Source organism: Aedes albopictus, chromosome 3 (genome assembly GCF_035046485.1).
Source record: "Aedes albopictus strain Foshan chromosome 3, AalbF5, whole genome shotgun sequence".
In the NCBI taxonomy this organism is placed as follows: Eukaryota; Metazoa; Arthropoda; class Insecta; order Diptera; family Culicidae; genus Aedes; species Aedes albopictus.
In genome coordinates, this window is record NC_085138.1 from 166013168 (window position 1) to 166024653 (window position 11486).

The following is an 11486-nucleotide window of genomic DNA, read 5'->3' on the forward strand; positions in this document are numbered from 1 at the left end:
AGAGATCCTCGGTATAAACTCAATATTGACAAAAACTGCGAATGTTACAAATACGCAGTTATGGGCAGTATAGTAAGTTGATAAATAGTCTAAATTTGAGAATTTTTTATGTATTTTATGAAAATTATAGAGGAACTAACGTATTCTCGGCAGTTTTGTTCTCTTCGCCATGAGGGTTTTTTTGAAACCTGTTGCTGTTGGTCTCAGAGTTCGCCTCAAATCCTTCCCAACCAAGCTGAGTTATATGCCCAAATTTCAGGCAATACGGCCCAAACAGAGACCCCCATGACGAAGAGAACAAACCTGCCGATAATACCCTTCGTCACCCTATCTTGCTGAACTTTCTATGAGAGAAAAAAAGTTACCTATCCCAGACATTTTGGCCAACCCCTGTAGTTCCACTATGCAACAAACACGTTCGATTCAACCACTTCACACATTTTCGTCTGTATTCGTAAGCAAACATATTTTGCTGCTTACATATTTGCAATCTCCCGACAACAAACGTTGTAAGGTTCCACAAATCAAAACATTGCTACGTGCGCTATACACCAGCACATATCACTAGCGTGGCTCCATGTTTATGCTGTATCAGCCTAGCCTACAACATAGGTTTAGTCCTTACGTTATGCAATGTTATGGTTGCTAAATATCGATTTTCGTGTTACTATTGAATGGCTTCTCAAATTTCCAAACGTCTCGGAAGATTAACACATGCTAGAAAGTATTTTCTGCAAATGGCTTACCTTTCAATAGGGTCGATGTTGTTGTATTCGATTATCGATTGCTATTATTACACACAATTAAATCACTGTGCAATAAAATGTCTAATTCCTGTGTGTTTCACAGTCGTTCACGTTTTAAAAGCACTCCACTTGAAAGCTCCCCAGGCAATCCATAAGTAATACACTATTGAAACAAGTAAACCTTGCCCACTATTCACGAGAATGACAATCTCGATAGATGACGTGCAAAACTTGCATACTCTTCATAACTTATGAATGCAGCAAACTGGAACCGAACGCCTACTGTTCCGGTAAATCAACTTCTACGATCTGATATGCATTTGATAGTAGGTAGATGTAGTATCGAATCACACGCACGCCCGTCTACTACGCACGTATCGCACCACCAAACAAAAACTCCGGTGTGTCTGCCCGGTCTGTGTTCAAAAGCCTTACAAAATCGTCCCCAAAAACAGCACTCCTCTGCTGCTGCTGCTGTCTGTGCGTCCGCGATGGAGACGACGTCGCCGTTGTGCGAATGTCCGGCTACAACAAGCAGTAGACTCAGTCAGTCTGGTCTGCGTGGGCTAAACAACTCTCCCCAATTTCTATATTGGAGAAGGAATAAGCCGATACGATGAGAGAGGTGACGTCATCGCCAACATCGCCTCATACATCGGATGATTTCGGGCGCGGGTTGAATTTTGTTTTGTGGGCTGCTTCTATGCTTCGTTATGCTATAGCTGCGGTGCTCATGTATTTATGCTTTGCGATTGGGGGCGCGCTTTTCTGTTATTGTTGTATGAAGCCGGTTCAGAACACGTGAGCAAAGGTGTGAGCACCTTTGATAGTTTTCGGCTTCAGGGACTTGTTATTAGTCATTTTTGATCATATAGATTTTAGCTACATTAGCTTATGGTCCAGTAATCAAATTACAAACAAAGTTTTGATAGCCCGTATGAAAAATCTAAGATACTCTTAGATTATCTTGTTTGTATGTTCTGTCTGAAAGAGTCAAAAAGTTCACGGTATAATTTCTTATTGCACATTGTTTAAGTCTTCTGACGTCAGTATTTCGAACAGGATTTTGCCTAAATGCACGAATCTTTGAAGAATCCATTCTTGTTTTGGTTATTCGGTTTCTTATTTCTCAGTCGAATGAAAGTGACGATGGTGGTCGTGTCGTATATGTCTTCTTGATACTGATTGCATGGATTTTGTATACCTTACGTGTGTTTGTGATAGATACGCTTGAATCTTGGCTTGAAACATTGCAAAGTAAAATTCTATGGCGTCGCCATCTGTGAACTGAACTCTGTAATAATGATTCAACTGCACAGTTATCTATCATTTTAGAGCTCGTGGTGAGCTCGTTCCATGCAACTACACAGATCGACAAAATCGCGTGGACAAAAGTCTGAGTTTTTTCATTTAAGTCATGTAAAGTTATTGTTATGATGGTTTACATGATATATCATGTAAATTTGTGTTATATGTCATGTAAACACTCAGAGTCTCGTTGAATTACATGACATATAATGGAAGTTTACATGATATTTCATGACTTTTACATGATATGTCATGTAAACTTCAGTGATATCCCACACTCCAATCATGTGCATCATATGTCACAGAATTTTACACTCATTTTTCGATCTGTGTATGTCACTGCGACTAGTTATAATAATAAACCTAGTGTGATATTACCCGTATCCATACGCGCCAACTTGTGACGTAGTTGGGGGGGGCGAAGCCTCTCAAAATCAACCAAATTCGTAAAATTTCGACGCAGTTCATCTAGTTTAGGCATATTTACGTGAAAACTAGTGCATTGAGCTAAAAAAAGTTGAATTTTGTCCAATTTTGGAGAGCTTCGCCCCCCCAACTACGTCACAAGTTGGCGCCTATGCCCGTATCCTTAGTAAACTGCCGTTCTACGCATAATTGTCCCATGTTATATGGGATTCCCATATAACAAGGGACAATAGTAGGAAATCAAAGCTCGTTTTTCTCAGAGATGGCGCCACCACATTAAAAGTAAAATCATTTTTCTTGTATGGACAAATCGCTGGCTTGCACTTGTTCCGCATCGCAGCGATTTGTGGCTTGGGGCAAAAAGTTGCAAATTAGAAACAAAATCATTATCCCTACGCGTTTCTTCTGGGTTCATTGCAGTAACAGAGAATGGATCACTAAAATAACTGAAACGGCCGCTATGAGAAGAACAGATAGCGCCACCGTAGCCTTGTGTGTTTGACGTAACTCGACTGCTGTCACTGTGTGACCGTCCATATACGGTGGCGCTTTTGTTTTGATGTGGTGAGTAGCGGAAAAGTCGGCTTCAATGATCCATTGATTACATCACCATACAAATTTCAAGTTGTTTACTTCTTTTTTTCTGACTGGCATTTTCCACCCGTGTTGCGCATGATGTTTCGAGTGGACAGGTGCCAGGCGGCGCCGCTGTATATGTGAAAAACACATGGAACACGAGCGCCGTCTATGATTCCGTAGCGCAAACTTTTCTGCTTGTTTACACTGTTATCACGTTTACCGCATTTATCAGGAAAGCGCCACTACCGGCACTTTAGCATAGGCGCAGCTGCTTACTTCCTATTGTGTGCAGAACGGCAGTATAGTGCATGTCTCATTACTCCATTGCCATTGATGGATAATAATGTATCGATTTTGATACAGTTTTTGTTTTGTTTTCTTAACCCCAAAAAGGGATACCTTCATGGCCTCAGTTTCGTCACCTCGCTGAGTGTGTTCCATCAAAGACGAGCTCTGAAAGGCGCCTGGGGACCAATGGACCCCAGGTATCCCTTTTAGGGTTAAAAACTTCAGAAGTTATCTAATTTGATAATAAGGTCACATAATTTAGACTCTTCATTAGTTGTGATTTCCGGGAGGAATCCTTGAAAGAATTCCAGTAGAAATCCTCGAGGAAATTCCAGAAGGAATCTTGAAGGATTTGCTAGTGCAATTTCTGAAAGACCTCGCGTTGGAATCGCTGAAGAAACTCCTGGACCAATCCATGCTTGTTGGTATAGATTCGCTAGAAATTCGTAGGAAAATGGCCGATGCTTTATTTTTGAAGGATGTCATAGATGATAGATACGTTTCTCCATACCTAGCAGGGCAGGTCTCATTGTATGAAGGACGATCCCCCGAAGGCATTCCAGGAGGCATCACCGAAAAAAAAAATAGCAGGAATTCCCCAAAGAAGTCCGCAAAGGAATATCCAAAGGAATATCCAAAGGAATTCGAGAAGAAATCCGAAGGATTTTCAGGAGGAATCATCGAAATATGCGTCGCTTCGTGCGTGTCGGTCAGGCTTAGGCCTGAGTGACCTCTGCTGTACATAAGAGTCGTTTCCATTCTACTCGGTCCATGGTTGTATGTCTCCAGTTCCGCATTCTGCGTAGGGTCTGCAGATCGTCCTCCACTTGCTCGATCCACCTAGCTCGCTGCGTACCATGTCATCTTGTACCGGTCGGATGACTCTCCAGAACCATTTCAGTCTGGTTGCTATCCGAAAGATCATCGAAAGATATTCAGGAAGAATCTCCGAAAAAAAAAAATCAGAAATAACTTCTGGAATAATTCCAGATCGAATCTCCAAAGTATTTCCAAGAGGAATCTCCGAAGGATTTCCAGGAGGAATATCTGAAGGGTATCCAGTCTAGGAATATGCAGGGAGAAAGATGGAGGCCTCTTGACGGACGGACGTGAGGTGATCGAAAGGTGGAAGCAGCACTTCGATCAGCACCTGAACGGCGTGGAGAACGTAGGCTCGGGAGCCCACGACAACGGAGGACGGAAATGAACCAACTTCCACGCTGAGGGAAGTTAAGGATGCCATTCACCAGCTTAAAACCAACTAAGCAGCTGGTAAGGATGGGCCCAGAAAACTTGGCCACCTGTCTGCATCGGCTGATAGTCAGGATCTGGGAAACCGAACAGCTACCGGAGGAGTGGAAGGAATTCCAGGAAAATTCCCTAAATGAATTCCAGGAGGAATCTCCGAAAAAAAAATCCAGATTTTCTGAAGGGATTCCAGGCAGAATCACAGAAGGATTTCCAGAAAGATTTTCAAGAGTAATCCTCAAAGAATTTACAGGGAGAATCTTCGTAGAATTTTCAGAAGAAGTCTCCGAAAAAAATTCAGGATGCATCCTTGAAAGAATTCCTGGACTGTCGTTCTTCCGCAAGGTCACGTAAGCGGCATTCTAAATCAGGACGTCTTTTTATATATATCTGGTGAAATAATGACACTGTGGTATGTCTGCTGTATTAGAATACAAGATCAAGTGGTAATCTAGCATCTATGGAAGAAAACATACCGAACGATCAAGAGATTGATAAATAATAACAAAAAATAAACCATAATTGTCAATATCGCTTACATCACTTTGCAGAAGAACGGCAGTGGAGAACTTCCATCTGAAGGATTTCTATGAAGTAATCCTGGAGAAATGCCTGATAATAGTAGAAACTCTTGAACGAACACGTGTAGGGGTTCCTGAAGGAACTTCTGGAATAATCGCGTATGTTACTCCTGGACGCCTCCTGGAAAAATCTCCGAAAGAAAGAACTTCTCAAAAGATACATAAAGGAACATCTGAAGGAATCCTTGAAAGAACTTCTGCAGGAATCTAAGATGGAACTCTTGGAATAATCCCAGAATAAATTTTTGTATGAACCCCTGAAGCAACTTCTGGGAAATAGCTAATTCTCCTGCAGGAATCTCTGGAAAAAATATAAGAAAGGGGTTGCTTCCTGGGGAGATCGCTCAAGGAATTCCTGGAGGAATCCTTGAGGGAATTCAAGGAGGAGCCTCTGAAGAAACCACGAATCCATGAAACTCCTGGACGAATCTCTGCAGAAACTCCTGGACTAATCCCTGCAGGAACTCCAGTAGGAATTCCTGAGGGAACTAAAGAAGGAATTCCTTGAGCAACTCCTAGACTATTATCTCTAAAGGAGGTTCTGTAGGAATTCCTGGAGGATTTGCTGATGGATCTCCTGGGGGAATCCTGATTCCTCCTGAAATCATCTCTGAATAAATTTCTGGTGAAATACCAGAGGAAACTCTTGTTGGAATAGCTAAAGGAACTAGAAGGAACTGAAGATATCCCTGAAGGATCTTCTGGAGCAATCCTTGAAAGAACTACTATATTGCAGGAATCCTCGAAAGGACTCCTCAATCAATCCCTGGTGGAACTTCAGTTGGAATACCCAAAAGAACTCCGAGAGAAATCTCTAAAGTGCCCTTACAATAATATCTTACAATCTTCATGAGGCATACCGAAGGAATTTATGGAATTTCATACCTTATTTGATCTCAAGAGGTTTTGAGAACCACAATAAAACCAGGATGATTTTTATTTGGCTTTATAACTTTGTTCATAACCTCTTGGAATCTACTCAACTTATAAATGTTACTTTGGTGAAGAAATTTCATGAGGGATACCAGAAGGAACTCCGGGGTAGAAATTTCTGAAAGAATTCCTAGAGAAATCCTTGAAGAAATCCTGCAAAAAATGATGAAGAAATTCCTGGGGAAATCCTTGAAATAATTCCAGGAGAGGTCACTGAAGAAATTCCAGGAGAGATTCCAGAAGGAATTTCTGCTGAAGCCCTTGATGGAACTTCTAGAGAGATCCCTGAAAGAACGTTAGGAGAAATCCCTGATTGGAATTCTGGAGGAATTCTAGAAGGAACTCTGGAAGAATTCTAGAAGGAACAACTGCAGGAATCTCTGAATAACTCCTAACTTATTCTTGGAGGAAATCCTGTAGGAATACCTGAAGGAACTTCAGAAGAGATCTCTGAAGAGCATCCTTGATGTATGTTTTGGATAAGATCACTGATTGATCTCCTGTAGGCATCCCCGAATCCTAGCCCAGCAACTGCTGTGTTAGGAGGGTTCAGGCAGTCGCTGAGTGGAGTCGTCTCATAGCGGGCCATGCTGAATTACGGCATGGGCCCGGAATAATCGCGGCGATATGGACGACGGGTAAATACCCCGTTCGTGAGTTGGCGCCTACTACTTACGAGGGCTTCATGGTAGCTAAAGTAAACGGGGTCTTCTTCTGTAGCTGGTATGCGCCTCCGCGGTGGTCGATCGAGCAGTTCTCGCAGATGCTGGACAGTATGACGACCGTGCTGACAGGGAGAAAGCGGATGGTAATAGCGGGTGACTTCAATGCGTGGAATGGGGAAGCTGTTTCACGAACCAGTGGAAGCAGACCTTGGTGACCAACCGGTCCAAGGGAAGTAGAACCCTTGGATTACGGTTGGTAAGAAGAAGCGTAGGGTGAAAAAGAAGGTTTTGAGTAAAACCAAAGCGAAGCTGGCGCGTAAGTGCACGAAAGGCGACGCACTGGTCCTCAAAACAGAGGGTAACAGGTAACAGCTACGCAGATGTGCTGCGGGCTATGTGGAGTGAGAAATTCTCTCTCGGAACTAGGCGCGGATGTTAAAAGCATCCGGCGCACTAGGACAGGAGAGATGATGCTAGTGCTCAAGAAGGATGCCGTCAACAAGGGCTCCTCTTATACGGCACTAGCACAAGAAGTGTTAGGTGAAAAGGTACAGGTGAGGGCTCTGACGCTGGAGGCGACTCTCCAGTGCAAGAACTTGGATGAGATCACCACCGCGGAGGAGCTCTCTGTTGTACTTAAACAGCAGTGTAATGTGTACGCGCCAAGCGCATCGATCCACATCAGGCGGGGCCCAGCAGGTACGCAGATCGCAACGATCAAGTTTCCAATCGGGGAAGCGAAGAAAGCGGCTGCTAAGGGCATGGTAGAAGGCGGCTGGTCGGAGTGTCCGCTTAGTATCTGTGAGCCGCCGTAAGTGTGCTTCAGGTGCTTCGGGTGAGCCCAAAAGTCGTGGGCATGCAAAGGTCCCGATAGGAGCAAACTCTGCAGAAGATGCGGAGTAGAAGGCCACTTCGCCTGGGAGTGCAAATCGACATCAAAGTGTCTGATTTGCACGGCGAACAAGGGCCACGTGACGGGTGGGCTTAAGTGCCCAAGCATAAGTGGACAGAACGGCCGAAAATGACGCAGTCACACAGTTGAATCTGAATCACTGTGAAGCCGCGCAGCAGCTGTTGTGACAGTCCGCCTCGGAGTCGAGTACAGATATCGCGCTTCTTTCGGACCCATACCGCATCCCCCCAATAGCGGGAACTGGGTTGTGGATAAGGCCAAGAAAGCGGCGATCTGTACGACCGGTCGGCACCCGGTCCAAGAGATAATCTCCACGACGTGCGAGGGCTTCGTGATTGCGAAGATCGACGGGGTCTACTACTGCAGTTGCTATGCCCCACCCAGGTGGCCGATGGATCAGTTCTCGTCCATGCTAGACTCGCTGGTAAGCGCACTGAGCCCCTTGGTCATCGGTGGGGACATTAATGCGTGGGCGGTCGAGTGAGGCAGTCACTCTACGAACGAGAGAAGTTGGGCTCTACTCGAAGCTATGGCGGGATTGAACGTTGAAATCGCGAATGTCGGCAGCGCAAGCACATATAGCAGAAACGGTGCGGAGTCCATCATTGATGTGACCTTCTGGAGCCCAGGGCTTAACCCTAGCTCAGACTGGAGAGTTGATAACGGGTGCACGCATAGTGATCACCTGGCGATTCGATACAGTATCGAACATGGCGGTAGACGGCAGCAGTCGAGGATAACCGACACTCACCGAGGATGGCTAACCTCGAGTTTCGATAAGCCGGTATTTGAGGAGCGACTGCTCATGGATCAGAACACCGACTAGGCTCAGTGTACCAGTTATGGCTATAGTACCTCAAATTCGCCATAGTTGATTTTCAACTTTTAACGATGCAAATCATCAAGAAAAAATATGTGAACAATAGATCACGTTCATAACAGATGATTGCACTCATTCAAATTTCACATTTTGCTCACATTATGATAGAAATAAATCATTTTCCTTAAAATTTCGGCTTCCTTGCACCCTATTTCGCCATAGTGTACCAGTTATGGCAAATCCCATAAGGAATGCATGTAAATAGTGCGAAGTGGAACCGAAATTAAAAAGTATGTCCATAACTGGTACAGGGTTCCTATCATTGGCACACGCCGTAATAAATAGTAAAAGTGGGTTTGACTCAGATTTTATATTTTTCCTGTAAAGTATGAAAACAAATCTATCATTTGACATATCGACGACATTCGTCGGTCTTCTTCTTATTTTTGTAGAAGTAGTTTTCCTTAGGTAGTGCGATAACTGGTACAGGCACCCTACCTGTCTAGCGACGGTCTAGTTGGTATCCTGAGACGAGCGTGTGATGCGGCAATGCCGAGACGATCCATACCCAGGCATGGACGAAGACCGGTATACTGGTGGTGTCAAGAAATCGCGGAACTCCGCGCATCTTGCCACAGGGCAAGGAGAAGAATGCAAAGAGCCCGGACCGATGAGTTGAAAGCGGAGCGAGAGGTGGCTTACAGGGCGGCAAAGTTGGCACTGAACAAAGAGATCAAGGCGCGTAAGCGGGCGTGCTTTAATGATCTCTGTCAGACGGCCAACACAACCCCCTGGGGAGATGCATACCGGGTAGTCATGTGCAAAACGAAAGGCACATTTGCACCACCAGAACGCTCTCCCACGATGCTGCAGAGGATTGTGGAAATGTTGTTCCCGCACCACGAGGTAAGACCATGGGCACCCACACTGCAAGACCATCCCGGTCCGAGTGAGATTACCCCCAGTGACGAATGACGAGTTAGCCGTAATTGCGAAATCACTTAAGCTGAACAAGGCCCCGGGCCCGGATGGCATTCCGACGGTGACTATCAAAGTAGCCATAGAAACTAGTCCTGACATGGTCAGATTGGCTATGCAGAGATGCGTGAATAGAGGCGAGTTTCCGGATAGGTGGAAAAGGCAAAAATTGGTTCTATCGCCCAAGCACGGGAAGCCACCACAGGCGACCCGTCGGCTTATAGACCAATTTCCCTTTTAGACACGGCCGGGAAACTCTTAGAGCGGATCATTCTGTCTAGGTTATTGGTCTATACCGAGAGGACGGACAACGCGGGGCTATCATACAGCCAGTCTGGGTTTCGCAAAGGTAGATCGACAGTGGATGACATTAGGTCAGTGACTGGATTGGCCGAAGTTGCGCTGCAGAAAAAGAGAAGAGGCATACGGTACTGCGCGATCATCACGCTAGACGTTAGAAACGCCTTCAATAGTGTGAGCTGGGCCGCCATAGAGAGCGCCATAACTCGCTTAGGTGTCCCGGCTAGCCTAAGGCTTATTCTCGAGTATGCTTGTAAAAGGGCGAGCGTAGCGGTTACGGCTTTATCTAGGATGATGTCAAACAGTTCGGCAGTTGTCTCGAGTAAGCGAAAGCTGCTCGCGTCAGTAGCGGTGTCCATACTACGGTATGGCGCCGCCGCATAGTCGAACGCGCTCAAAGTGAAGAGGCGTGTTGACCGACTAGAGAGTACACATAGGCGAATGTGCCATAGGGTGGCCAGTGCATGCCGGACCGTCTCGAAAGACGCGGTATGCGTGCTAGCGGGCATGATGCCGATAGCATTGGTGTTGGCCGAGGATGTTGGGTACTACGATGAAAGAGGTACTAGAGGTGCGTGACGAAACGCCAGAACTTCGTCCAGAGAGTCTGGGACTCTTCAACCAAGGGTAGGTGGACACACAGGCTCATACCAAGCGTGCCCCGGTGGACGTGTAGGCCCCATGGCGAAGTGAACTTTCACCTGACACAATTCCTGTCGGGCCATGGGTGCTTTAGGTGGTACTTGCACAGGTTCGGTCATGCAGATTCACCCTCATTTCCGGTGTGTGCAAACAGGACGAAAACGGCGGAACATGTGCTCTTCGAATGCCCGCGTTTCGCGGAGCAGAGGTTGAGCATGTTAGAGGTATGCGGTAGGGATACTACTCCCGATAACATAATCGAGAGGATGTGTACGGGGGTGGACGAGTGGAACGCCTTGTCGACCACGGTATCCACAATTGTGCTTCACCTCCAGAGGAAATAAATTACGTCACGCAAAAATCAACCATTTTCAACCCCCCCTCCCCCCTATGTCACACTTTTTGTATGGGACCTCCGAATTTTTTGTATGGGTCGTCACACTTTGCTGAACCTGCCCCCCCTCCCCCCTAAAGCGTGAGCTAATTTATGGACGTTCCCTAGTGCAGGATGAGGTTTTTCTACGGTGTTGCTAACCAACAGATTTCCTCATTCTATAAAAAAAAAGACCTTTCTAGAGGAACTGGCCGTGTTAGATGTCGATTTGGCTAATGTCGGTATCAATTGAAGTTTTAGCACAAACTCATTTAAATGAGTTTGTGGTTTTAGTCGGAACGGTGCGGAGTCGATTATTGACGTTATTTTTTGTAGTCCTGGCCTAACAAGTAGTTCGAACTGGTGAGTAGACGACAACACTCACAGCGATCACCTGGTGGTTCGCTACAGTATCGACTACAAACAACAGATGCGACCATACTTAGGCGAGTCCACCCTAGAAATTGAAGATCACCGGCTTACTGCGGACCTGCACCGCGATATGAGGAAGAGCGAAACATACGACGGGTGGTGTTCGCTGCTGTTAAAGCCGTATTGAAGAGGAATACCGAGATAAAGGTAAGCAAGAAGCAAGAAGGCTTGCTTTGAGGGTCTCTGTCAGAGTGCTAATGCGAATCCGTGCGGTGATGCCTGATTGACAAGACGAGAGGTGTAATGGCTCCTAT

The 11486-nt window shown here is 45.7% G+C and overlaps 2 protein-coding genes across 2 annotated transcripts in view; both read right to left on the reverse strand.

Annotated features, from left to right (window-relative positions):
• The window catches only part of LOC109402818 (putative tricarboxylate transport protein, mitochondrial), a 29446-nt gene extending 28150 nt beyond the window's left edge, over nucleotides 1-1296 (reverse strand). Inside the window, exon 1 of the mRNA XM_029880583.2 lies at nucleotides 747-1296. The gene's annotated coding sequence lies outside the window, so the exon portion shown is untranslated. The remainder of the gene's footprint in view (nucleotides 1-746) is intronic.
• The window catches only part of LOC134291783 (uncharacterized), a 320651-nt gene that overhangs the window by 269909 nt on the left and 39256 nt on the right, over nucleotides 1-11486 (reverse strand). The window lies entirely within an intron of this gene.